General features: G+C 45.8%; 1 long non-coding RNA gene across 1 annotated transcript in view; it reads right to left on the reverse strand.

Moving 5' to 3' along the window:
* Nucleotides 1-2,685: 2,685 nt before the first annotated feature.
* LOC311526843 overlaps nt 2,686-27,030 on the reverse strand; it is a 105,097-nt gene continuing 80,752 nt past the window's right edge. Inside the window, exons 3-5 of the long non-coding RNA XR_014713175.1 lie at nt 24,045-24,286; nt 4,031-4,406; nt 2,686-2,907 (exon numbers count right to left, since the gene is read on the reverse strand). This is a non-coding gene — a long non-coding RNA (uncharacterized lncRNA). The remainder of the gene's footprint in view (nt 2,908-4,030; nt 4,407-24,044; nt 24,287-27,030) is intronic.

Here is a 27,030-nt window from a genome sequence, read left to right on the forward strand (position 1 = left end):
GCCCCCGTCGGCACTTCTTTTACCAGATGGAGGTCTGGGGAGAGAATTCTGAGCTGCTACTTTGGCACAGACGGCGAACTCTTCAGGGCAGGAAGGAACTAGGTCTTCCTATGCATTTGTACAGCACCTAGTGCAATCGGGCCCTCAGCATGATGACTGGGGCCTCTGGGCACTACGGGAATATTAATGTTAAATAAGAATCATTGGTATTTCTTCATGCTTTATCCTCTGCTGCCCCTGGTGCTAACTGCTACAATGCCATGCCAGTCTCCCTTCAGATCCCTCTTTAGAGCTTCCCTCCGCTGGGAGGCCCACGAAACAGGAGCTAATAGCCGGTGTCTGGTGTGCGGCGACGGTTGCCGCAGATGCTGATCTGTTCACACATGAGCCGTGAGCAGCCCCACAGCCAGTGGGATAAAGTGGAGCCCGCTAAGTCTTGGCAGAATCGGGGCCTCAGCTCATAGGTCAGGGACGGTCATTCCATGCTCACAGAGTACCGAGCTCACCAGGGCCATGAGGATCTACACAACAGCAATAGCAATAATTACAGTTAATTAGCCCCAGTGACTGGCACGTTGCCAGCAGCCCAGCAGACTGTAATGTTTTTCTTTATGCCCAGGACACACCCTGCCCCCTGCTCATGTCTCTGTTGGTCTCCCAGAGGGAGCCCGGAAGGGTCAGAAAAAATTTAACCTCCCACCTCCAATAAATAACACACATATTTCAGTTCAAGTTTCCTCCATAGAGACTTCAGCAAGGGGAGTGGGTGAGGAATTACAGCCACACAGGTGCTGGACTGAGAACACCAGCTCATTTCCCATAGGACACCTACAGCTGTCACATGGTAACTGCTGGTTACTCTTCAACTGCAGCTGGATTTAAAGCAGCAATGCGGAGGGAAAAAGCTCCCCCCATCCCATCCCCAATCCCTTGAGTCATCCCAGCTCACTTGAGCCGTTATTTAGAATATATCACAGTGCTGACCAGGAGCATCATCCCTTTGAGTCCCTTCTCTCAGATTCCATTCTCCCCTTTTTTGATTAACCTCCTACAATGCAGGTTTATTGATTTTTTTTTATGTATGTATGGAAGTGTTGTTTACTACTTATCATAACACAGGAACTAGGGGTCACCAAATGAAATTAATAGGCAGCAGGTTTAAAACAAATAAAAGGAAGTATTTCTTCACACAACACACAGTCAACCTGTGGAACTCCTTGCCAGAGGATATGGTGAAGGCCAAGACCATAATAGGGTTGAAAAAGAACTAGATAAATTAATGGAGGATGGGCAGGGTTGGTGTCTCTAGCCCCTGTTTGCCAGAAGCTGGGACATGAGCGACAGGGGATGGATCACTTGATGATTACCTGTTCTGTTCATTCCCTCTGGGTCACCTGGCACAGGCCACTGTCGGAAGACAGGATACTGGGGCGAGATGGATCCTTGATCTGACCCAGTAGGGCCATTCTTATGTTCTTATGTTTAAAGTTTAACTAACCCCCCCCACCATCTAACTGTGCTGTCCCCACTACACCATTCACCCCTCTTCTTCTACCATAGTATTCAGGCTCAGAACCTGACAAACTGCAGGCGCTGCCATGTGAAACAATCTCAAAGTTCTGCAGCCATGCTATGTCTGTAAAGAAAGGAAACGGTACCTTGGCTGCTTTGTTCCAAACACTACAAAGCTGTGTGGGCACAGGGGCTGCCCTCATCCATTCCAGATTTCCAGGCCTTTTACATAGACCCCATGTGGGGCTCTTTCTTCTTTCCAAGGCACCCAACAGGAGTCTTAGTTACAAACCTAAAAGATGGATCCAAATATCTCCAGCAATTTGGGACATTAGACATTCAGATCCAGAACCAAATTGTGCAGTGCGAGCCCGTGTCTATGTGAATGGCAAGCCCAAGGAATTCTCACTCATACAGGGTTTGTTACTGTTATGAAAACCAGCCCAAGTCAGTAGGGAGCTTTTCTGAGGTGCCACAGAGCTCCCATGGGAATGTCATTGATGAACCTGCCAGGACGCATTGGTTCTCAATGAATTATTGTGAGACTTTGGGTGTTGTTGGAAATTGACCTGCAGGACAGTGACATGTGAACGTGCCTGAACCGAAACTGAATAAATGGTGCTGTTGGGCCCTGTCTCCGGAAACTAGTTGAGTTTGGTGCAATGCTGAAAACATGCTCTGGCTCAGAGTTCGGGGCAGTCTCCTGTGGGAAGTCCCTTCAAGACACACTCTGGCTGGATCCTATGGTACATCTTTAATGGGCTGTCTCATCCCCCTCAACTGCACAGACCCACACTGCAGCGGAATGCAATTTCAGACATAAACTTTGCATCTTGAGCTCCTTCATTAGGACTGGATGGGGCATCCATTGCACACATAGGTGAGCACATTCTCACGGTAATCAGTGGGACTGTTACCCGCACAAAATTCTCTGTCACTTGCACACTCTAGGGCACGCACCTCTACCTAGTTCCTAGGGCTCAAGGTGTAACCCTCTTAATTTAGACACTCTAACTTTACCTGGAGCCTGGAGGAGTAGAGCCCGGAGCCAACGGAGGGGTAAACCCCCATTCTTTCTGGACTCAGAGCAAACACCCATTCCCTCTGGACTCAGGTCTTAATCTTTTGAGGGTTTACAGGGTCTTTTACCAGTGAAAGAGCCTTACACAGTAATATCCTTAATATCCGTTTATTAACAATCACCAGAACAGAATGCACAGGTTACACATACAATGCTCACCACTCCCAATAAGGCAGATGAACTTTTCTTGATGGCCAGTCAGAATCAGGTCCATCTGGGGGACTCCAGGTTCTGCACGGTGTCATTGGCAGAGTGTTGAGGTCTGGCAGCTCTGATCTTGGGGCTGTGTCCTGGAGTTGGTTCCAAAGAACTTCCTTAAATTTGGACCCCAATTTATAAAGTGAAACTCGAGTCTTGCTTAGCGGTACTTTAACCAATCATTTTACTAAAATATTACTAACCAGTCCTAACATTGCAACAAAATTCTCTAACCAATCATACCCCACCACCTTAATTAATTTACACCCAGCAAAATTAATGATGTAACAGACAGAAACAATTGAGGAACCAGGGATCATACAGACAAACAATAGAGAAGTGAGGACCATAAAGATAAAACATTAAAGAAATGAGGATTTCACAATCACAACTATTGATAAGTGATTTCTTGTCAGACAGATGCTATCAAACTAAGTTTTCTTTAACCATCTTAAGATCTGTTTACTTATCTGGTGATGGCAGGTGCTATTAGGACGGGGTCTCCTTCTTAGCAGCCTGATATGAGATTTTAATGTAATTTAGATGGACTGTGAGGATGTGACTTCCTGCTTCTTGGTTTATGGCTGGTGCTCTCCCAATCTGGCTGCAGACAAAGGCCGTAGGCCTTACCATATGGCTACAGGAAAAGGCCTCATCCTTACAGGACTCCTTGTACAGGTAAATGCTTACCTCTGAGAGTGACAGTTGTATGATTCTGGCCTATCTGTATCGCTCCCAGGACTAGAGGGAGAAATGTACCAGACAGTTTTATTCTGTTCTAAACTACTTATTTAACTCATAGCTGCTAGGAGAATTACCCATAATGTTGCCCATAGAAATGACTATGACACTCTGTTGCTTGCTGTCAGCTCTGTTCATAGATTCATTATGGGTAGGGAACCACTTACAGAAACGGCAAATGTTTCCGTGCTGCAGGCCGCTCTGACTTCTCTAAAATCTGTTTTCTTTTGAAGCAAATTTTGACTTGGGTTTTGTGTTTTCTTAAAAAAAACAAACAAACCTCCAAAGTAACCACCCTCCAGACATTTGACTGTGAACAAGGCAAGCTGCCTTCCATTTTGAATGGATTTTCCGTTTGTTGGTTAGTAATGACCACAGCATTCCATTCTCTGGATTACTTTGAGAACAGGGATTTAAGGCCTAGCAAAGAAAACAGCCTCCCACGTCACAATTTTCCAATCCTGCCAAGTTTACAGCTAGCACACAAGGCGATCTTACCATCCATCATTTTGTGTCAGATCGGCCACCGGACCTGCAGCACCAATAATCCAAATGAGCATATCTGAGGAGAGCCCTTCGCTGCTCCGCCCTCACTTGTTTGAAAACCTCGCCTGAATAAACAAAATCTGAAAGGGCCAAGGCTGCCCAAAAGGAAACTGTAAACGATCCCATCTGTGAGTCTTGGCTAATATCTCCTCAGACGGAGAGACAAGGAGATTACAGGAAGAAGAGTCTCTCTTCGCTCAGGAGGAAATACTACTGCATTCTAGCATCCACGCTGCTCCACCTTCCATTCCTCCAGCGCCGAGCTTTCTTCAAGGAAGGTTCATTACGGGGGAACTGCAACATGAGCCTTCAAAGAGAGGGACACCATCTGAAAGGAGAAAAAACAACAACAACAAAAAATGACGCCAAACCAAACTGAACAAATTCAAGCTGAGGATACAAACATGGAGGCATCCAAAATTAGAGGCTAGTTTTGAAATTTTGGCTTAAAGGGAGTTGGCCAACTCGACAGTCAGGAATAGCAGCACTCAGGCCTCCAGACTCACCTTCCCTCACCCTTGCCCATTTCTAGAACAGCCCCTCCCTGGTGGTTCTGAGATGTGCATTGATCATCCCTCGCAGTGACATTTCAGAGCCAGAGCTGCCGTCGCACTTCCACCTTCCAGTTGCGGTGGCAAGAAATCTTGGCGCACGGTGACAGAGATGCTCTGGTGCTAATTACAGCTGTGCCAGACGTCAGAAGCAGTGGAAATTGTGAGGGCGCTTGTTCCTGTTAGATTTCCAGTTACATTCTACAGACATCAAAACTGGGGCTAATTAGTCATAGCACTTCAAAGAGCTTTAATGGCCTCAGGATGGGCCCCGCAACCCGACGCTGGAACTGAACAACAGACCTCTGGGCAGTTCGAAACACAGATCTGAGTTTTGGAGCTTGAGTCCAGCTATGTAATAACCAGAGCTGGATGAGCATCAGAAAATGTATTAATCAAATAAATTATCCTGGGACTAATTCTGTCAGCCAGTTAATTTATTCAGTGAATAATATTCAGCCAGCAATCTGCAGATGGGACACATACTGTACGTGACAGAAGCAACATTCATTGAAGAATTATTCTCTCAATGATTTTTAGCTAGCTCCAGTTACAATGAATTAAACTCCCACATGCCCTAGAGAAAGTATAGTGTTAGTATTTACAGTATTTTTCTACAGATGGGGAAACTGAGGCACAGCGGGGGGAAATAACTTGCCTAAGGACATAGAGAGACACAGCTGCTGGGATTGGAATTCAGGAACTCCTGGCTTCTGCTCCCTAACCTACTCTCAGCAAAACCACTGGTGAAATCCTGGCCCCATTGAACTCTATGGGAATTCTGTCATTGACGTCAATGGGGTCAGAATTTCACTCATTGTTTTTCGCTGGTTATAGTAAATTCCAGGGAGACACAGTATAACAAGTCACACCTCCACAAGTGTGTGTGAAATGGTGGAGCAGGGCTAAAGTTCTTTGTGGGGTGCCCATCACTAACTTTCATGGCTGGGATTTTCAAAAGGGAGTTAGGCCCCTGAGATTTGAGCACCTTGACTCCCCTAGGCTCCTTTGGAAATCACTTCCTACAGCTCTTAAGGTCAGAAGTGAACTGTGCTTGAACCAGCCCCTTGCTATGAAACAGGGCTACGGACGTTCGCTAGGACACTCTTTTTGTACCGTTTGGAGTTCCGTGGAGGAAAAGCTGCTACTGTAAATAAGTTGAAGTATTTTTTACCATAATCATCACCACCACAAACTGGAGATGAAGAGACTTAGGGCCAGATTCGGCTGTTGACTTCACCAGTGTAAAACCAGAATAACTCCGCTGAAGTCAGTGGAGTGACTGGATTTACACTCCTGTAACTCAGAAAAGAATTTGTTTCCTACAATCTTAATCTAGTATAACCACTGTCCAACATGGGACTGACCCCCCAGTGTTACCTCTTGCGTTCTGTCTAGTTCAGGCCATGGTTTGCAGGGCTAAGGACAATAAGAAGGCATTTTTAAAGTATATTAGGAACAAAAGAAATCCTAGCAATGGATAGGTCCATTATTGGACAGAGGTAGAAAATTGTTAATAATGACGCAGCAAAGGAAGAAATATTCAATAAATATTTCTGTTCTATATTTGGAAAGAATCAGGACGTGAAGTATTTCCAGCTTATTAGTAACTAAGGAGGATGTCAAACAACATCTACAAGGGATAAATATTTTTAAATCAGCATGTCTAGATAACTTGCACCCAAAGGTCTAAAAGAGTTGGCTGAGGAGATCCCTTGTCCACTGATGTTAATTTTGAATATATCTTAGAATACCAGGGAAATTGCAGAAGACTGGAAGAATGTTATTGTTGTGATAATATTCAGAAAGGGAAAGCAGGATGACACAGGTAACAATTGGTGCCAGGAAAAATAGAAAAGCTGATATGAGACTCAATTAATAACGAATTAAAGGATAGGAATATAATTTTTGCCAGTCAACATGGTTTTAATGAAAATAGTTCTTGTCAAACAAGCCTGATTTCAGTCCATGATGAGATTCGATGTCACTGACAAAGGAAACTGAATAGATGTAATAGACTTAGTCGAATGCCTTACAAAAGTCTAAGTACTGCAGGACATTCTGGTTAAAAAGGCAGCACTGTGCAATATCAACAGACCCCATTAAATGGATTAAGACCTGCTAATTTACAGATCTCAAAAAGTAGTCGTCAATGGGGATCAGCCTGGAACGGGGGTGTTTCGAGGAGAGTTCTGCAGGTTCATCAGGTCTAGGAGTAAATATCAAATCACAATGGAAGTTTGTGCATGACCCAAAGATTGGCTGATGGGTAAACAATGATGAGGACAGGGCAGTGATGCAGAATGAGGGTGATTAACTATTGGAGCAAACTCTTCAGGGAACTGGTGGATTCTACATCTCTTGATGTCTTCAAATCAGGCCTGGATGCCTTTTTTGGAAGATATTCTTTAGCCAGTCACAAGTTATTGGGCTCAATATTGGGGCACTGATGCAACCGATGCTGGGATACTGTGTCCAGTTGTGGCATCTGTAATTCAAGAAGGATGTTGATAAATTGGAGATGGTTCAGAGAAGAGCCCGAGAGTGATTAAAGCATTAGAAAGCCTGCTTTACAGTGATAGATGGAAGCAGCTCAATCTATTAGTGAGAAGGTTAAAGGGTGACTTGTTCACAGTCTGTAAGTACCTATGTGGGGACCAAATATTTAATAACGGGCTCTTCAGTCTAGCAGAGGAAAGTCTAACAAGATCCAATGGCTGGAAGTGGAAGCTAAATACATTCTGACTGGAAATACGATGTAAAATGTTAACAGGGAGGATAATTAACCCTTGGAACAAACTTACCAAGGGTCATGGTGGATTTTCCATCATTGAGCATTTTTCTATCAGGACTGGCTGTTTGTCTAAAAGATCTGCTGTGGGAATTTTTGGGGAAAGTTCCATGCCTTGTGATGCACAGAATGCCAGACTAGATCTAACGGTCCCTTCTGGCCTTAGACTTTATGAATTATGAGCTGCTAGTACCAGTGCACTCTCCTCAGTGGTAGGACAGCAAAAGCAGGGGATCTTCCCGTGTTAATTACAGTGCATAACAGAAGCTGGTCTCAAGGTCAAGCAGAAGGAAACGAGCGCTGCTAATGGTCACTGGACAGCATTGGCTGTATGATGGCATTGGAGCGGGGTTTTCTGCTCCGTGTGTTTAGCTTGAACTAGAATATATTTACACCCCCCACCCAAAAAAAAAAAAAAAAAGCCCCACAGCACACCACGCTATATCTGGTGGGGACACACAGGGGAAGTCCAGCAGCAGTGCAGACAACGAACAAACTTTTCTATGCAGTGGCCACACTAACTATCAAAGGGCTGCGAGGGAAGGCCGTGCCTGCTCTGTGCTGGAGAAAAGCCCTTTTGTGCCAGAGATAAAAGGGAGATTGTTTGAGATTGGCTCATCCTGTTGGCTTATATCCCCTAATCTCCATAATGTGCCCATGCCAGGACTAACGTGGGAGCTGGCTGTCCTAGTGTTAGTCATGTCAGGTGGAAGCAGATCTCACCAGATCGCAGCAGCCAACCCCTGACTCTTATCACAGTTCTTAGGGAATTGGGGCTTCCTCTGGGGCCTGGCCATCTCTCACCTACGCAGAGTGCTAAGAAAACTAGAGGAGGGCTTGGATCAAAATGCTGGGCCTCACCTTTTCCCCTCCTTGGCACACTGCTCCTGAGCCAAGACCTCCTTCACTGGAGTGTTACAAGAGTTCCCTTCCGTGTCTGCTTCCTACTTGCCTACAAATCAGAGCCAGGTTTAGCTTCCCTGGCTCCCTATGGAGCACAGCCACGTGATGCCCCCAAGTCAGCTGGCCCTGCAGAGCAAACCAGGTCAGACCTAAGCTCCTGAAAACATTTGGTAACAGTTGTGCCTTTTCCCATTAAAATTTCATTACAGTGGGGACCTGCTAACTCTGCAAAATTGCAGGGACAGCTTTCAAATGTTGCCAGCATCACACGTCTTCCTGTAACACAACTACGTTGCTGTTTCGCATGACACTTTCCTTCATCTCCCCAATAGCCTGGTGCCTGCTGTGGTCACATCTGCAGCGTGTGTCCAACATGCCCCTGCTGTACAATCTTACCTTTGTTTTGTTGTGTATATTTTTTCCCTTTTCACCACAGGTCATGCAGACTCTGCAATGATAGCGCCTTGGGCAGTGACCTCACATGCTCTCACATGTTAAGCAGGATCAGGATAGGGATAGGGTACAGAGGGCCCTAGACAAATTAGAGGATTGGGCCAAAAGAAATCTGATGAGCTTCAACAAGGACAAGTGCAGAGTCCTGCACTTAGGACGGAAGAATCCCATGTACTGCTGCAGACTAGAGACCGAGTGGCTAGGAAGCAGTTCTGCAGAAAAGGACCTAGGGGTGACAGTGGACGAGAAGCTGGATATGAGTCAACTGTGTGCCCTTGTTGCCAAGAAGGCCAATGGCATTTTGGGCTGTATAAGTAGGGGCATTGCCAGCAGATCGAGGGACGTGATCATTCCCCTCTATTCAACATTGGTGAGGCCTCATCTGGAGTACTGTGTCCAGTTTTGGGCCCCACACTACAAGAAGGGTGTGAAAAAATTGGAAAGCATCCAGCGGAAGGCAACAAAAATGATTAGGGGGCTGGAGCACATGACTTATGAGGAGAGGCTGAGGGAACTGGGATTGTTTTGTCTGCGGAAGAGAAGAATGAGGGGAGATTTGATAGCTGCTTTCAACTACCTGAAAGGGGGTTCCAAAGAGGATGGCTCTAGACTGTTCTCAGTGGTACCAGATGACAGAACAAGGAGTAATGGTCTCAAGTTGCAGTGTGGGAGGTTTAGGTTGGATATTAGGAAAAACTTTTTCACTAGGAGGGTGGTGAAACACTGGAACGCGTTACCTAGGGAGGTGGTGGAATTTCCTTCCTGAGAGGTTTTTAAGGTCAGGCTTGACAAAGCCCTGGCTGGGATGATTTAGTTGGGGATTGGTCCTGCTTTGAGGAGGGGGTTGGACTAGATGACCTCCTGAGGTCCCTTCCAACCTGGATATTCCGTGATTCTGTGATCAGACCTGGTCAGCGTATGGGTGGGAGACGCTCATGGACCTTGGCCGCCAGGGTGCCGCAGGAAGCAGTAGTGCTGTTTCCGTAGGTGACTCCAAGGCCCCAGTGAGGTGCTGCAGGAAGTGGGGTGGAGGGGCCGCTCTCCCGTCCCCGTCACTGCTTTGATTCCAGTCCCCCAGCATGGTGCTAAGGACTCTCGTACTCTGGCCATCCTCGTGGATTGGATGTTAAATCAAGGTCCTTGTCACGTCTGATCACTAAAGATCCCATGGCCCTTTCCATAAGAGCAGTAATAAGTAACGAGAACTAGTAATGATAATAATTGGTCATTAATAAGGGGCTTAGCCCTGGTATCCTGGCCAAACACCAGCTTGAGTAGCTGCATTCTGCCTCTTTAAATCCCCCTCCCGAAGAGTCAAATGGACACAAGCTTCTTCCTCGCATTCCATCCTGAACTGTTGTGTAGACTGCTGTCCTGTCCATGCGTACTGCACAGTCTGTACTGATTCCTAGAGCCCTGCAAATCTGCGGCTGCCTGCTTGATATCTGCGGCTATCCGGGCACCATGTTTGCAGATGGCAGATCGGATGAGGATACACATTTTGTGTCGGCGCAGGGCTCTACTGATTCCATGCACAGAACTTCCACTGTGTCCCATGATGTGGAGCAAAGAGAAAGGTACCCCGTTGCAGCTACTCGCTAGGCAAAGCTGCTGTTAAATGTCATTTACTTTTTGCAAATCCAAACAGAACCTGCCGGTCTGTCTCTACAGCCATTTTAAAAGAAATGTTCATGAAGTCAGTAACCCTCACCCCCATGTTAACTGAGCAGCGAAGGAGCTGTGGGTGGAGTGGACAGGCGGCACGGCTAGGCCTTGAATAATGAAAGCTAACACAGTTGCTTCAATGCACCCTGAATTAAAATGAAGCTGTGTGTCACACTTGTTAAATATTGGGAGAAGGGATGTTGGAAAGGGCACTTCGGACACAGGCACCAAGCTGAGGAAACAAACAGGGTTTTATCAGGACCCGTGGGTTGTTGTCCTATCTCTGGAACAAAGCCAACTTTTGTCCTTAACTTCACCAACCAAGTGTGAAGAAACCTGGGGAAGGAAGTTTCTCGTGGTAGCGAAATGTGATTTGGGAGATGGCACCATTTGGACTGCCACCTCTCTGGCAGTCACTGACGTGGCACCCTGCCCAGCAGGGATGTTCACAAGCACAAATACGACTGTCCTGACCTTTGCTTCCCACACTTATGTCATCCTATGGCAGGGGTTATCAATTATTTTTTTTGTCAAGGTCCAAATTTCTTGGTCAAGGCATAGTCAAGGTCCAGACTCCAGAGAGAATAATACAAAAATAAAACAATAGTGATCATAAGTAAATAAAAAGATGTTGTGGTCTGTTCAAAAGTGCCTGGGGCTCTGGATTTGGCCCACGGTCCGCCTATTGACTACCCCGGCCCTATGGCCTTTGGAGTCAGGGATTTCTAAAGACTGATTTCCAGAGGGGCTCAGTGCCTGCATTTCTCACGGACTTCAAGGGGAGTTGTGAAGGCTCAGTGCTCCTCCATTGCTGCGAGAGGGTTAAATCATGATGATCGTTAGGGACAGGAGAATTAGTCCTCATAAAATAAGCTATATATGCCCACCCAATCCATTGAGGACTACAGAGGTTTCTGTGTGGTTCATTGCTTGTGGGTAGCCAGGGTGGGTATGTTCACATGCGTATCACTGGTACGAAACCAAGCACAGAATGTATGCCACCCGTACACGCCTTCTGCCTGGAGAGCAGTTAGGCAATCACAATGCCTTAGTATGCCAAGACAGCTCAAGGTGCTCAAAGACGAATCCACATGTCTAGCCTGCAATGCCAAGCAGCTAGCTCAAAGTGGGGAGAGAGCTTGGAGCTGGGGAGCAGAGCTGGGTGGGAAATGGTTTTCCCATCCCAGGAGGATTTTTGAGATTTGAAAAGTCTCCCCAGCCTAAACTGTGATGAAATCTCAAAATCTCAAAAATGTTTATTAACCAAAAAATCTGGAAAAAAACCCAAAATTTGGATTGGGTCAATTGAAACGTTTTGTTTTGATGTTGACCTGCTCCCCCTTACTCCCCCCCCCAACTATGAATTAACTTAAATTTCTAAATGAAAAGTTGTTTTGAACCAAAATGGGATGTTTGGACAACTTTGAAACCCCCCCCCCCCAATCTTTTTCAGAACAGGAGAAGTCAAGGACCCTCAATCCCTTCTCGCAAACAGTTTTGGTTTCAAGAAACTGGCATTTTCCAATTAAAAAATATTTTCGCTGGAAATTTCCTGACCAGCTCTACCAGGGAGTCATTAGTTTAGATTTGCCAATGCAGGAATTTCTCAGGAATGACAAAGCAACTTCCAAAAAAAAATATTTTTTTTAACAAAGTTTTTGGCTGAAGCATAGTGTTTGGAAGCAAAAGGAGGCTCCGATAATGGTACCAGTTGCTTCCAGCAGGTTGTTTTGCCCCTTTGCGCCCTCAGAGTTCCCAAAAAGCAAATTAACTATGATATCAATGAGTTAGGCTTAAACCTTTGATTTACGGTCCTCCTCTGCAGGGGAAAAAAGGAACCTATTTATCCTTTCTAGGTTAGCTCATTTTTAATAGCATGCATGCAGTATTCGTGATAGAGGCAATGTCCTTCCAGATGAGCTCACACACACATGCCCTGTATACAATATAAGAATATAAGAATGGCCATTTTGGGTCAGACCAAAGGTCCATCAAGCCCAGTATCCTGTCTTCCGACAGAGGCCAGTGCCGGGTGCCCCAGAGGGAATGAACAGAACAGGGAATCATCAAGTGATCCATCCCCTGTCGACCATTCCCAGCTTCTGGCAAACAGAGACTAGGGACACCATCCCTGCCCATCCTGGCTAATAGCCATTGATGGACCTATCCTCCATGAACGTATCTAGTTCTTTTTTGAACCCTGTTATAGTCTTGGCCTTCACAACATCCTCTGGCAAAGAGTTCCCCATCTGCAAACCTGCCTCAGAGTTTTTAGAAGCCAGCACCAACCAACCAACAACAAGAAACTGCTGAGGGATTACATGAGGTGAAGGCTGGAAATCTGGTGGACCTTTCCCAATATTGTTTGTGCTGGCCCCTGACCACAATTCCTTCTACACACCCCACTCTGGCACTCACCCAACCACCCCCTTCCCCTTGGAAGAGCGAATGAAGAGGTAAGGAAGGAACTGGAGCCTGGTTTATTCCCACTTGTGCTTTCTTGCATGAGTTTGTGTCAGGCTTTCTTAAATGCCAAATGCAAAGATAAAAACAAGTGATGAGATCTCCAGGGAGAACAAAGGGGTTATTCACGGGGGACGAGTGAATCTCGGAATCACTGGGCCAGATACTCAGCTGGTGCTAACTGGGGTCACTGCACTGAAGTCAATATTGCTACGCTGATTTACACCAACTGCGGATCAACCAGATTATTTGTATTCCTGTAGCCCCTAAAAGCCTTGACTGAGGTTGGACTCAGTTGTGGTAGGCCCCCTGGAGACCAGGGTTTGGTCTGTGTTTGTACAGTGCCCAGCATAATGGGGTGTGGCCTCTAGACCGTACTGCGGTAGAAACTAATATCAAGCGCATCCACACTGGAGGGTTGGTCCTGGGAATGGGCGACAGGGGATGGATCACTTGATGATTCCCTGTCCTTTTCATTCCCTCTGGGGCACCTGGCATTGGCCACTGTTGGAAGGCAGGATACTGGGCTGGATGGACCTCTGGTCTGACCCAGGATGGCCGTTCTTACGCTTTAACTATGGCAGTGTGACTAAAGCAGTACCAGCTGCATGTGTAGACAAGCCCTTAGAAGGTGCCTCATGTTGGTATTGCTTATTCCCCTTTCTGTATCACCTGTTTCTGTCTGGGATGGGGGAAAAGCTACACGGCCACGGACACAGACACACACCTTTATACCGGCATAAACTGGATTCGCTCTAGAGCTTTTACTGGTATAACTATTTTGATTTTTTTAAAAAAATCATATCCCTAAGCAAAAGTGTGATAACAGTAAAACGTTCCAGTGTCCACTGGGCCTTCCTATCATAGATCCCTTCTTGGCCCTACTTACCTCCTGCCTGAAAGGCTCACTGACTTCCAGACATGAGCTCCAGGTGGGAGGTGGAGCAGATGGGAAGACATTTGCTGAGTTGAGGAGAAAACCAGGTGCCAGAGTGGGCAGAGACAGGTGTGCACGTGCCCAGGAATCTGGGGGGTGTCTGCAGGGGAGTTGGCAGCTGAGGGTGTGTCACGACTCCTGCAGGCAGGAAGTAAGGACAGGTCAACAGCTGGAGAGCTGGGCTGGGGCATTTTGAGGGGAGTTGGTTACAGGAAAAGGTCACTGGGATTGTTGAGGACGGGAGAGATCAGCAGATGTGGGGAGAGTCTGGCTGCAGACAAGAGCACTGTGTTTGTCTTCAGTGCAACAATTTGCTTGGCCAGGTTGAGAATTTTGAAGGGCTCCTGATTGGAGAAGACCTGAACTGAGTTGGGAAATTATTACCACATTCTGTGTCTGAACAGCTACATCAGCGCTAGCAGTAAGAAGGGTCAGGCGAATCCCGTGACATGCAAAGTTCTGCAGAACTCTCAGGGCCAGATCCTGATCTGGTGTAAATCAGCATCTCTCTGCTGAAGTCAGGGGAGCTGCTCAGGATCTGGCCCTCACACTATTTTTGGGGGTTGTAAACCTTGTTCCGAGTTTGCAAACCTGTCTACGTTTTCCATGGGCACTCGGGCAACAAGGACAGGTGCAGTGCTAGCTGGGCAGCCAGACAAGACAGATGAGAGACACTCATCACCCCAGAAAGCCAGTCTGGCACAAAAGGGTACCTACCATTCTGCGTAGAGCTGGGCGGAGAACCAAAATTCTGTTTCATGGAGGGTTCTGAGATAGCGATGGATTTGGGGTTTTTTTCTGATTAGGGATGAAACCTGAACATTTCAAAGTTCTCTGCAAAAAGAACATTCCAGAATTTTTGAGTTTCTTTTTTGTTTAGGTCAATCAAAGCGTTTCATTTTGATGAAATCTAAACATTTTTCTTTTGTTTTTGACTTTTTTTTATATTTTATAATACAGAATATTAAAGAATGAAACATTTTGTTCCCAAAAATGGTCATTCAACACTGTCAGAACTTATTTCTCCTTTGTTTCTCTGATACAGAATTCTGGGGAAACACGTGATTTTGCAGGATGTTGATTTTGCCAGAACTGCAGTCTCAGATGGAAAATGGTTCTGTTGACGTTGTTCTCCCCAGCTATAATTCAGTGTACATCCTAAGCCAAAAGCACCCGGTTAAATTCCATGTCTATATGCTGAGCCAAAGGCATTACACCAAGGAAGAATTTAGCCCTCAGCAGTTGTTTTTCATTATACTTTTCCCACCTCCTCCTTTCTGGTCCTTCTTCCCTTCTCTCTCGGATCATCACCTCGTCTGTATACACTTGTATTTCTCTCCGTCCGTCTCCTTCATCTTCCACCTGGGTATATTTCCTTCTTCCCCTCCCCCTGAGCAGGGCACCAGCCCAATATCCTCTGAGCTGAGGTTCTGAAAGGAGATGAGTTGCGTTTCCCCAGCGAACAGGTCTGGCTGTGGTTATCAAGGATTCCCTTCTGGGTGCAATGTATGAAAAATCACAGAACGTCCTCACCTCCACCTCCTCTCCTCGTGCTTCTCACCTTCAACAATGGCTTCAAAAGCCCCCTTGAGAAGGAGGTTGGCCAGTGAGCTCATTCACAGCGAGCCATTTTCCTTTCACACTGATTGAAATGTTACTCCTCCAACTCCCCCTGAGCACAACTGGCTTCTCAGGGGCGGGCGTCTTGACAATGCACCTGCACCTCCTGGAGGAAATGCAGACTGCTCCTCGGCTCGCTTTATGGACGTTCTAAAGCAACTGGAGGTAAAAGGGTCTCCATTTCCATACCTAGGCCTCTACTCATTAGCTAAAGTGGAATAAATTCCTTTTATCTGCATACTTGTTTTCAAGGATAATAATGTCCTTTTGTCTGCGCCTCCTTTTACTGTTCCCAAGCTAGGGTAATTGCTGATCGTGGTTGAGTTAATACATATTTACAGCCATGTAAAGGTAGTGAAGGGCTCCTGTAGTTTTATTTGGGCCATTTTATTTAACCAGCTATAAAGTCATTAACAAGTTGTTCAGTGGTAGCTGTCCCTGGTATTTATCTTGTCCCCACGTCTTGGGAGGAATTTAGGGCAGGCAGATGGCTCGGTGACGCCACCCTCCCGCACCGGAGACTCCCAAAATGGGAATGGAAGGGCTGGCAAGGGCCACACTGAGCACTCACTTGCCTTTCACACTATTTTTTTTAATTCAAAGACAAGGCGGATTTCTCCTGTGAAAGGGCCCAGTACTTAGCAGGAATTCGGCATCACTCCGTGGCCACGCTCCAAGGAACACATTGCTATGACAGCCCACACACGTGGCGGAAGTGGTGCTTTCGAAAGCACGGCCAGCGAATTAAGGCTGGTTACCTCCTGATTCAATGCTCGGCAGTAGCCAAACATTAGGCTAACCCCTCAAGAGCTGAGGCAAACAGGCTCAGCCCCAGCTGCGGGACGGGAGGGAGAGCGGTTCCAGGCAGCTGAGAGTCAAACAACATCCAGACTGGAACAAAGAGGAGGGACCCCAAGGCAGACTGGGACTTAGGCCTCGTCTGTGCTCTGGAGATAACCCATTCCGGTGCTGCCGCAGGCTCGTCTGACACAGCTACGGAAAACACAGCTCAGGGCAGTCCATCGTTCCTGGCCAAACTGCGTCTCAGCTGCATTGGGCCATCCACACTTGCTGCCACGCTGCATCACTGTCTGTGTGGCAAGGCATTTTGGGAAAGCCAGGGAAGCTCTCCCATACTGCCCCAGCGTGAATTCCGACAGGAAGAACTCTTCACCCTAGGGGGAAACGTTGAAAGGAAAAACCAGCTTTGGAAAGATTTCAGGCCCGGATTTCTGCAGTGCAGTCTCCAATCTGACCTATCCTCTTACCTAAAAATCAACCCTTCCTGCGCCTTGATACCAGTGCCTAAAAACTCTGAGTGAGATGGGGCAGAATTAGAGCCAGGCAGATAATTTATTACAGACATTATCTGATTAATTTTGCCTTGTTTTCCTGCCATCCCAACTCAGATTAGTTTCTGCAGATGATTCTTGGGCCCTAGCTGGTTTGCCCACAGTTTGTTACAAGTGTGTAAAATGCAAGCTGTTTTGATTGGACACGAAGCTCCCATGGCACGGTTCTGTGGCCTGGGACTAGGACAGTGTAGTGCTGAGAATCAGGTTTGCAGAGCAAAATCTGGCAATCAGGAATCCCCAGGAATATTCTGCAATGTTCACTTTGACTTGGCTGTTATGGTGAATGCTCCCGATGGCAAACTCCCACTTGCTAGACTTGGGGCTCTTTGGATTCAGTTATTATGCTTTTTCCAGGTGTCCCAAATCACTGTGCAAAGAGTGTGTGCGCTGAGAGATTAGTATGTGTAATCGGGGGAGGGGGGAAATCTCCTCTTCATACAGTGGGCTAATTAACTCCCAGTTTAGATGCAGAATCATGATGAGCTATTGGCTGCAGGAATGTTATTCCCAAAGGGAAGCAAATACCTTGTCGGAGTGGTTAGCCCCATTCCCTGGCAGTGAATTCTCAGAGAAAATTCCACTCCATTCTCCTGCTGCTGGCTCCAGCTTAGCGTCTGTTCAACCTACTTCTCCTCTGCATGCATCTGAAAGAGCCATTCAGACAAAAGCTCCACATCTGAGTCTATTTGCCAAGTGTGCAGCTGGGTCAATTTGCAAAGACAAAGGAAAGCTCCTCTGTCAACAGGTCTTAGAGCTCAGGTAGCCTCAGTGAAGAGAGGGCAACAAGTCAAAGTACTTTCAGAAACTATCAAACCACACTTAAATCCCATCCAGCAGAAGAGGCTGGGGCAGCAGGAGGGATAAAGAGAAGCTCAGAGCAATGGCCTCGGCAGCAGGATTTGTAAGCCCACCAATTAGTGCTATTAAAAAAGATAATTAGATCTGCTCCATGGAAATGGAGGGAGGAGGCAAAATGCATTTTCCATTTAGTTTTATTTTAATGACTCTAAGTAGTGTCAGGAGATGCCAAAAATGCATTATTGAAAATATTAGCGGCTCTCTTGGAGGATGTGAGTTCATGGCAGTTCAAATGGGAGGTCGGGAAGGCAGCTCTTTATTACACCGGAGACTGTGTTTTTCTGCTCTCTATCATCAGCCAAATGATACGTTACAAGTAAAATAAATTGGAAGGGGTCAGATCGGGACAGGGAAATTCCACCTCCTGAACACCACCCTTCCCCACCTCCAGAAAGCTTTTATTTCCAGCAATTATTAACTTTATGGGACTGGCTTGTAGAATTTAATAGAAATGTGTAAGCTTTATAGATGCATCCTATTGAATTGCGTAGAGGATGATGTTCTTTGTGAGGATTCTGTAGGATGGACCAATCAAGCCTATAGATAGGATAGAATTCTACAGGGTTTTCACATGAGAGATTCAAGGGCAGAAGGAGGCGTTTCCTTAGAGATAACCCTTGTCTAAAGGAACAAGCACAGGGGTAGGAAACCAGAGCTTCTCAATTCTCTTCCCACCTCTCTCACTTACTGACCTTACAAACACTGTGCATTTTATAACTGTTATGCAGCTAGGGACTGACTGCCCCAGTCAAGTCAAAGGGAGTTTTGCCATTCCTTTCAGTGGGAGCGGGGTCAGGCCCTTAAGACTCACATTACCCCTGTGAAGTAGGTAAATATAAGAAAGGACGATGACACGATAGATGCCAGGAGCAATTCCAGAACCTTTACCATCTCAGTAAGAATTGGCTAGATAACAGTAGTTAATGTGTGTAAACCACTGAATATAGATTGACCTTCTCCCCATTACCCATAGCTTATCACCTGGCTATGTACGTCAGTGATTTCCATAACCACCACGTGCTGTGGGGCCATCATAGGCTTCTTACGGATGCCCAAGTACCAGGGGACAAGTTTATGAAGCACAAAGCACTCAGAGAGCTCTGACAAATAGCTCTCTCTTCACATCCTCTGCCCATCACTGTCTTTCACTGTCGAGGAGGTAGGCAAGGCCCTCTCACTCAGGAGAGCAAGAAAAATCATAGGGCCTGATGGCATCTTTCCAGAATTTCTTAAAAACTTTGGAGCCAAGGGATGGAAATGACTGGCAGCACTGTTCTCTAACAGCCATTCCTCCTGGTTCTTCCCAAGGATCTGGTGTGAGGCTATGGTCATTGTCAAGCCTGGGAAGCCAACCGGTAATTCCCCACCATATTGGCCCGTATCATTCCTCTGAACATCATCACGCAAGCTCATGGAGAGATATATTACTGTCAAGGATCATGCCGCCTGTAGGAGTAATGTTATGGAGTGAACAAGCCAACCAGGCTGCCACTGCACTCACAAACTTAACAACACACTGAGGCAGGATTCCAGGGAAACCTCAGGCCTGGGGCAGCCTTCATCAACTTATCTGCTGCCTATGACACTGTATGGAGGAACAACCTTCTCCTGAAAGCCAGCAATATTATCCCACCCAATGCAATGATGACATTCTTCCGAGACATTCTGACCAATCTTAGCTTTCACATTTTCCTTGGTGACCAGGGCAGCAAGCCACACACTCTCAGCGCTGGCCTACCACAGAGCAATCCTGTGTAATATCCACCCTAGAAGCAATCCTGTGTAATATCCACCCTAGCAACCTTCCTCGAACATCACCATGGAAATTTGGCTATGCTGGTGACATTTCTCTGACTGTACAGGCACAGGATTTATCTATTATAGAACAAATCCTAACCAAGGACCTTAGAACCATGGAGGAATATTTCTTATACTGGTATCTAAAACCACGCCCCCCCTCCCCCCGCCACGGCTGTGGCGTCAATATTCCGTCCAAACAATCGAAAGGCTAGGGCAGAAACTCATGTGAACTCCTGTGGTCAGAAGATAAGACATGATCCTAGCCCCAAATATCTTGGTTTGATATTCGACGGACACCTCACATACCGCTGGCACCTGACAAATATCCACAACAAAATAAAATATGTGTAAATCTCATCCAGAAATGGACAGGAAAGACCTGGAGGACTGATGCAAAAACTCTGCAGATCTCCTCACTGGTCTTTGTCTACTCCACAGCAGAATACTGCTTTGTGTCTGGACACACAGTTCCCACACAGGGCTTGCTGACTCTCAACACCACCATGCAGATCATTACAGGCACAGTAAAACCAATGCCACAAATGTGGTTTTCCATACTGGTGCACATCCATGCACTCCAAATCCACCATGACGTGAGACTTCTTTGGAAGTTCCATTGTATTCAACGGAACAAGGATCTTCCAGTACAGGAAGACCTAAATAATACATCGAGATTCTGACTCAAATCTAGAAAACCGTTTTGGCTTGCAGTGTGAGAGCCCAAACACCCAGGGTTCTCCCCCAGAGGTCAATGGTGAGCAAGATGCAAGGATGCCAACATTCCAAACACACACTTCCTCAAGGACTCAACCAAATTTTAAAGAATCCTTATTGTGGTTACAGGGACAAACCATCCCGATGTGTAGAAAGAATAGTAAATATAGCAGGTGACCAGCTTGGCTTAACAGTGAAATCCTTGCTGATCTTAAACACAAAAAAGAGGCTTACAAGAAGTGGAAGATTGGACAAATGACCAGGGATGAGTATATAAATATTGCTCAGGCATGTAAGAATGAAATCAGGAAGGCTAAATGACACCTGCAGTTGCAGCTAGCGAGGGATGTTAAGAGTAACAAGAAGGGGTTCTTCACAGGTATGTTGGAAACAAGAAGAAAGCCAAGGAACTTGTGGGCCCCTTATTGAATGAGGGAGGCAACCTAGTGACAGAGGATGTGGAAAAAGCTAATGTACTCAATGCTTTTTTTGCCTCTGTCTTCACAAACAAGGTCAGCCCCCAGACTGCTGCGCTGGGCAACACAGCATGGGGAGGAGGTGGCCAGCCCTCCGTGAAGGAAGAAGTGGTTCGGGACTATTTAGAAAAACTGGACACACACAAGTCCATGAGGCCAGATGCGTTGCATCCGAGAGCGCTAAAGGAGTTGGCGGCTGTGATTGCAGAGACATTGGCCATTATCTTTGAAAACTCATGGCGATCGGGGGAAGTCCCGGACGACTGGAAAAAGGCTAATGTAGTGCCCATCTTTAAAAAAGGGAAGGAGGAGGATCCTGGGAACTACAGGTGGGTCAGCCTCACCTCAGTCCCCGGAAAAATCATGGAGCAGGTCCTCAACGAATCAATTCTGAAGCATTTAGAGGAGAGGAAAGTGATCAGGAACAGTCAGCATGGATTCACCAAGGGAAAGTCATGCCTGACTAACCTAATTGCCTTCTATGATGACATAACTAGTTCTGTGGATGAAGGGAAAGCAGTGGACGTGTTATTCCTCAACTTTAGCAAAGCTTTTGACACGGTCTCCCACAGTATTCTTGTCAGCAAGTTAAGGAAGTATGGGCTGGATGGATGCACTACAAGGTGGGTAGAAAGTTGGCTAGATTGTCGGGCTCAACGGGTAGTGATCAATGGCTCCATGTCTAGTTGGCAGCCGGTATCTAGCGGAGTGCCACAAGGGTTGGTCCTGGGGCCGGTTTTGTTCAATATCTTCATTAATGATCTGGAGGATGGCGTGGATTGCACCCTCAGCAAGTTTGTGGATGATACTAAACTGGGAGGAGTGGTAGATACGCTGTAGGGTAGGGATAGGATACAGAGGGCCCTAGACAAATTGGAGGATTGGGCCAAAAGAAATCTGATGAGGTTCAACAAGGACAAGTGCAGAGTCCTGCACTTAGGATGGAAGAATCCAATGCACTGCTACAGACTAGGGACCGAATGGCTAGGCAGCAGTTCTGCAGAGAAGGACCTAGGGGTGACAGTGGATGAGAAGCTGGATATGAGTCAACAGTGTGCCCTTGTTGCCAAGAAGGCCAATGGCATTTTAGGGTGTATCTGTAGGGGCATAGCCAGCAGATCGAGGGACGTGATCGTTCCCCTCTATTCGACATTGGTGAGGCCTCATCTGGAGTACTGTGTCCAGTTTTGAGCCCCACACTACAAGAAGGATGTGGAGAAATTGGAGAGAGTCCAGCAAAGGGCAACAAAAATGATGCGGGGTCTGGAGCACATGACTTATGAGGAGAGGTTGAGGGAACTGGGGATGTTTAGTCTGCAGAAGAGAAGAATGAGGGGGGATTTGATAGCTGCTTTTAACTACCTGAAAGGTGGATCCAAAGAGGATGGATCTAGACTATTCTCAGTAATAGCAGATGACAGAACAAGGAGTAATGGTCTCAAGTTGCAGTGTGGGAGGTTTAGGTTGGATATTAGGAAAAACTTTTTCACTAGGAGGGTGGTGAAACACTGGAATGCGTTACCTAGGGAGGTGGTGGAATCTCCTTCCTTAGAGGTTTTTAAGGTCAGGCTTGACAAAGCCGTGGCTGGGATGATTTAGTTGGGATTGGTCCTGCTCTGGGCAGGGGGTTGGACTAGATGACCTCCAGAGGTCCCTTTCAACTCTGATATTCTATGATTCTATGAAATAACCCAGAGGTTTTCATTCCCACAGAAAACATGGTCCGCTTTGATTCACATCCGCACGTCACGTGGCAGGTGCGCCTGCCTTCTCCATAAAAGGGGCCTGTGACACAGTCCTGTTTGTGACTGCAGAAATGGACTTCGAATTATGGAACACCTCATTGATCAATGTCCCAAACAATCCAAACCCAATGGTATCTCTGCCATCCACTGCAGGTCATCTGAAGTAATTAACTGGATTGCCCATCGAGACTGGAACATTTAACATGGCTATTTCTAATACAAAAAAGGAAGAAGAAAAAAAACAAACTATCTTCAGTTTCTACAGGAGGAAGCGGAGTCTCAGTCAAGCTAGGACCAACGTTTTCAAAAGAAGGAGAATCAATGTTTTCTGACTCCTGGTTTGGATTGATGCAGAGTATCTATATAATTCTATACGCTGGTTTAAGAACTCCATAGACAGGATCTCATTCTCTCTTAAATTCTATAGGTGTTTAAAGTCATTGCTACAGAACCCTCTTTGTTTCATACTTTTTAAATTCTATGGACTTTTTCCACAAGGGAATTTAACAAGATCTTGGTCTTGCTGATGTATTTATAAAGTTTTCTGTGTGCTTAATAGTGCCACCAACATTTGAAATTAGTGTAAAAACTGAACATCTGAATCCGCGGGCACCCTCAGCCTTCAAAGCTTTGGGCTGAGAAAAGAAAATAAAGGAAAATTTGAATGTGTGAAACTATTGCAACTTTGAGGATTTCTAAACTTCTGAATCACTTTCCTTGAAACTTGGCTTGTGACTTAGATATCAAAAGATTCTCAAAACAATCTATGTTTGAGCAAAACCTATGGTATGAGCAAAACAGACTGGGTTTGAACATTGTAAAGTTATGCTTGGGCAAAATTCCTTTCAGGAAAAAATGGGTATGGGTTTTTTGTGTGTTCGAGTTTTTACAAAGGAAAACACACACAGAACTCAGAAACAGCTAAAAAGATTTTGCTGAAATTGCACAAAAAATTGCCTCTGGGCAGAGACCAGAAAACAACATATTTGGATGAAATTTGGATATTTTGAGTTAGATAAGCATTCACAAATTGAAACAACAAAAACTATTATTCTAGCCATCAGGCATGTCTAGTAAAGACATACAATTCAAACATATTCTAAGTTTGGAGAGGCAGAGCAAAGATTTGGGGAAGGTGAAATACGAATAAGGGAAAACAAGTAACGTTAAATTTTTTTAAATTTCATTAAATTTGATCCAAAATAAAATTCTGTCTAGCCCCTTTCTTCTTTCTTATATGTACTGTCAGGACACAGATGTATAAATATATGATGTTCTTACCAAATGCCATATTTTTTCTTTTAAAGTTAATCATATTTATTTTTATACCTGTCTAGCAATATAGCACGTGTAACACTAATATATACAATCATACCATACATATGTATTTTATACATAATGTACATTTTTATTTTCAGATAATAAATCACATGTATAAATCTTATTAATCATTTAAACAGCCCCCTTATAATACCGCTGGAAAGATTTTCCAACTCAAACACCTTTTAAGCTGCAATGACATCATGTCTGTCAGGACATTGTTATATAATGAAGATTGTAAGATATTTTCCCCTATAAAATCACTGCAATAAAGTTTGTTGTTATAGTCATTAAATTCAAGTTTTCTCCTCTTACCTTTCCCCCACTCTGGAGCCATCCATCATCAGGTTGAAAAAACCCACTCTTGCCAAGGTGAAATAGTTCGGGTCCAATCATGAAGTCTCCACCCTGGCAAAATGCCCATCAAGTTCAGCTGGAGTTATGTACAAGTCCTTTCTAAGTAATCTTTTAGGGGCCTTGACCTCACCTAAGCTGTAAGAACTAGCAGGGAGAGCAGGAGGAAGAAGTAGTTCCAAGCTGCATCTCGGATCTTGAACCTGAAAAAGAAAAAGGTTTCATCTCATGGAAGTGAACACCTTACCAGGAGCCACACTGACAACCTTTGTGCATGCAACACCCCGTACCGCACCATACCTCCAAGGAAGACAAGGTAGAGAAAGCTTCACTCTCTCAGAGCAATAGCATCAATGGACGTTTTGCCTGCATGAGAGTGTCAGGGCTTGGTCAGGATTGGGACCCCTACAAAGAGCCACTGTTTATGAACTTTTGTTACAAGTAGACAGCAGATGCTAATGGTTGGACAGTGGAAACCTCTGGCCTACAGAAACAAAGACCAAAAAACTCAGGGCATTCAGAAAGTGCCCATTTCATTCTAAGAGCTTAGAGCAGAGCTTCTCCAAAATAGCTGTGCCCTGTGCTGAGAAATTCGGGGTATCCTTGCATGGCATTCAGCATCAGTAGTCCCATCTCCTACAAACTACACTTCCTAGCAGGGCACAGCAGCCTGAGAAATAACTCTTGAAAATTGGAAGTGGAAACACTAACAGGGTTCAAAAAAGAACTAGATAAGTTCATGGACGATAGGTCCATCAATGGCTTTTAATCAGAATGGGTAGGGATGGTGTCCCTAGCCTCTGTTTGCCAGAAGCTGGGAATGAGCGACAGGGGATGGATCACTCGATGATTCCCTGTTCTGTTCATTCCCTCTGGGGCACCTGGCATTAGCTACTGTCGGAAGGCAGGATACTGGGCTCGATGGACCTTTGGTCTGGCCGTTCTTATGTGTCATGAATGAAAACGCAGATGCTCGCTGTGCCGCTGCATCTTTCTGACAAGCCTGAATAGCAATCAAAATTATTTCCTCCATCTGTGCATGAGCCCAGATTCTGCCCTCCATTATACCACTGTAGATGCAGAATACCCCCACGGACTCCTATGGGGTTGGTCCAGCTTCATGCTAGGACCAAAAACTGTGAGCAGAATTTCAAGCAATGTATGCTTTCCAATCACGTGTGGAGTAGCTGAGCCAGTTCTCCGCAACAGTTCCATCTCCATGTGACAAAGGCCGGGATGATTGTCCTAGACATGGTGATAATGAAAATAATAAGCAACAACAACAAGAGCCTAATTCCCAAAGTTGCTTGTCAAGTGCAAGTGGAGCAATGCTGTCTTGGCATCTGCTGCTGCTGGGACATCCAGGTGCAGCCAAGGGTCTAGTATGTTCCTGTAGGTGTTTGCACACCCCAGGAGCAAATGGCAGGTGTCCTTCTACCCAGGGAGGCTTAATTCATCTCAGCTAATTTTAGCAGTTGCTCTCCCAAATCTACAGGTATCACAGCAGCCTTGTCTGGACTGAGCCTCAGCCAGCTAGGCCCCAGCCAAGGCCCAGTTTAATTCAGACACTAGGAAAATTGCTTAGCTGGGCCAGCAGGTTCATGGAGCTGGGTGTCTTCAGCGAACTCATCATGACAATCGCAGAAGAGGGGAGAAAGGAAAGATCCTTCCAACTCCTAGAGAGCCCTCAGGCTGGACATTTCCCCTGGGATCTCTCCACTGAAAGGCGTAAAGCTACCCCAAGGTGAGCCTTCCCAGCTAGGGACAGCCAATCCAGTTTGTCCAGATCATTTTGAATTTTAATCCTATCCTCCAAAGCACTTGCAACCCCTCCCAGCTTGGTATTGTCCGCAAACTTTATAAGTGTGCTCTCTATGCCATTATCTAAATCACTGATGAAGATATGAAGCATTAGGGCTTGCATCATACATGGACATGAACCCTGGAACTTTGGGAGAAGGTTACATCTGAGTCCAAGTTCCATAGCTGATCCTTATCTCTGCAACAGGCTGACCCAAAGCCAAAGCTCTGAACTTCCCCAGTGTTTGGGGCTCAGAACCAGATTTTGTGGCTTGGGCCCACAGGTTCCTGCATAAGCCAAACGTGCAGCCTTATTTCAGAGTTGGCCAAGCTTGGCATCTGTCCAACAGTCACTTTGGGGTGAGAGACAGTTAGTTCTCTCACTCACTTTGGGGTGAGACACAAAGTTCTCTCCCCATTTCTCCCATGTCAAACAGTTAACTTTGCTGAAAAGTGAACTTCACAAGCTTGCTGGGTTTGTCCTTTGTTTGGGCAGGAGGGGGCCAGGGAAGGGGGATGGAAATGGTTTGAATTTTTGACTTACAATTGTCCTTCCAAATTAACACACAAAGTCTATGGCAGGCCCTGGCTTACCCCAGCTGCAGAGTCGCCAGTAGCTTTGTTTCTCAAAGATCCCCTCACTGACATGAAGCCAATTAACAGAGAGACAAACGCACCTGCCTGAGTCTAATTACAGCCCATCTAAGGCTCACTCAGAGATTAGGACCCCACAGGGGCGCCACTCTCTTCCCCACAGGCCAATTCTAATGATGGGATTATCCCAGCAGGCGCTGTTTGGGGACATTATCACCTCTTGTTTAGTCACAGAGGATTCCTGGGTTTCTTCTTACCCTGATTTTCTTACCCTCACTAAAACTGATGCACTTTCCAACCCAGAGAGAAAAGAACACAGTACTTACTGCACACGGAACAATTAAGCTATTAAGCTAACTTGGTTGATGAGTTCAGTTTTCTCCCTAATACATTTCTAACGACTTCATCCAATAAATCCAAAGTGCCAGCAACTGGGGGAGAATGCTTGTCACCATAATGTAAAGACGAGTGATTTATGTTTCTGGAGAGGACACAGACAACCTTGGGTGATTTATTAGTATCATTCACTATATTGCCCATCTCTTTAATTATT

This window comes from Lepidochelys olivacea (assembly GCF_965140295.1).
Source record: "Lepidochelys olivacea isolate rLepOli2 genome assembly, chromosome: 9".
Classification (NCBI taxonomy): Eukaryota; Metazoa; Chordata; order Testudines; family Cheloniidae; genus Lepidochelys; species Lepidochelys olivacea.